Source organism: Mastomys coucha, unplaced genomic scaffold (assembly GCF_008632895.1).
Source record: "Mastomys coucha isolate ucsf_1 unplaced genomic scaffold, UCSF_Mcou_1 pScaffold20, whole genome shotgun sequence".
Classification (NCBI taxonomy): domain Eukaryota; kingdom Metazoa; phylum Chordata; class Mammalia; order Rodentia; family Muridae; genus Mastomys; species Mastomys coucha.
In genome coordinates this window covers 121,241,984-121,243,720 of record NW_022196903.1, presented here as the reverse complement: position 1 = coordinate 121,243,720, position 1,737 = coordinate 121,241,984, and the positions used below count along the sequence as shown (strand labels likewise).

The 1,737-nt window shown below is 49.9% G+C and overlaps 1 protein-coding gene and 1 long non-coding RNA gene across 4 annotated transcripts in view; one reads left to right on the top strand and one right to left on the bottom strand.

Annotated features, from left to right (window-relative positions):
• The window catches only part of Tead4 (TEA domain transcription factor 4), a 79,916-nt gene that overhangs the window by 13,857 nt on the left and 64,322 nt on the right, over window positions 1-1,737 (top strand). The gene's annotated exons all lie outside the window — the stretch shown is intronic.
• Window positions 316-1,737, bottom strand: part of LOC116099641 — a 9,126-nt gene continuing 7,704 nt past the window's right edge. Inside the window, exon 2 of the long non-coding RNA XR_004122330.1 lies at window positions 316-597. This is a non-coding gene — a long non-coding RNA (uncharacterized LOC116099641). The remainder of the gene's footprint in view (window positions 598-1,737) is intronic.

The following is a 1,737-nucleotide window of genomic DNA, read 5'->3' as shown; positions in this document are numbered from 1 at the left end:
CCAATTTCTGAAGAACAGAGAGAGGATGGGATGCTGATCTGAGCAGGGTATCCTTCCCCAGCTTCACTCAGGCTGTGAGCTTGAGCCCTGCCGTCCCTTAAGACTTTAAAATCTCACTCCATTTCTCTGGGTCTGGGAGCTTCCCTTCCCACCTCTCCCACAGGAGGCTCTGCCCTGATTTCCTTCCCCAAGTGTCGCCCCACCCCGCCCACCTACGTATCTGCCTTTCATTCCTCCTGATTCACACACACACACAGCCTCCCCCTCCTCGGCCCCTCCCTGCAGTGCTGCTGTAACTCTGATGCGGCCAGGTTCTGATGTACTCAACATTTGTTTATGTCTTGGTTTGTTTGTTCTAGAGACCTGGGGCTCCTCTGGAGCCCTGCCTCTGAGTAGCTGGAACTTCCAGCAGGCAGACTCCTCATCGCTAGAGGCATGGTTATATTTTGGATGAGTTTAAGGTTCAGAGAAGTCTTCTAAGAGCTGAATCTTTGCCCCGTGGTGGCTCCTCTACCCTGGTCAGGCTCTTTTTGTCCGGTGTATCTTCTCTCCAAAGAATAAGGATGCTTCTCACAGCTTCCTCCTGAGATTTCTGTCCTGTCAAGAGCAAGGTCTGGTCATTGTCCTGGGGGCAGTGGGTGCTGGGGATAGATGCACACAGCCAGGCAAGCTCTCTGGGCAAATCTGCTTACTTTTATTTGTTTCTTTCGAGAAATAATCCCACATTGTAGCCTAGATTGGCCCTTTATTTCCAAACATCGTCAGTCCCACATTTAGTCTAGACTGGCCCTGAATTTAGTGTGTAGCTCAGATTGGACTTGAATTTGGGGCTCTCTTCCTGCCTCAGTCCCCAGAGTGCTGGGTCTACAGGCAGGAGTCACCACACCGGGCTACAATTTCTGGTGCTAAGGTTCAAACTCTGTCTGGCTCACACCATGCAAATAGACACTCCAGGAACTGAGAAGCCACGTAGCTGGTAAGAGCTAAGTTTGAACTCTGGAAGCGTCTTTTAAGTAAACTAGATTCTAATCAAAACCAGGATGAAGGCCAAGTAAGTATTTAGTGGTGACTTTAGGCACAGGGACACCTAGGCTTGGCTTGATCATATCTGTGCATTGCTGGGATGGAGACATGCATGGGCTCCATGAAAGGCAGGTGCTAATCCACTGAGCCACAGCCCTTCCCAAGCCTTGATACACACACACACACACACACACACATATACACACACCACACATACTCCTACACCCACCAGAGATACACATATCACACACACCACATACACACACACATACTCCTAACCCCCCCCCACAGATACACATACCACACATACCACATATACACACCACACACACTCCCACTCCCTCCACAGATACACATACCACACACACACACCACACCCCCCCACAGCCCCCACAGATACACATATCACACACACCACACACATACACACACACATTAGACATACTCCTTCTCCCACAGATACACATACCACACACACATACACACACACCACACACACTCCTCCCCCCACAGATATACATACCACACATACCATATACACACACACCACACACACACACACACAGATACACATACCACATCACACACATACACACACACTTCCACCCCCTCCACAGATACTCACCACACACATACACACACACTTCCACCCCCTCCACAGATACACATACTACACACACCACACACACTCTCACACCCCCCACAGATACACAT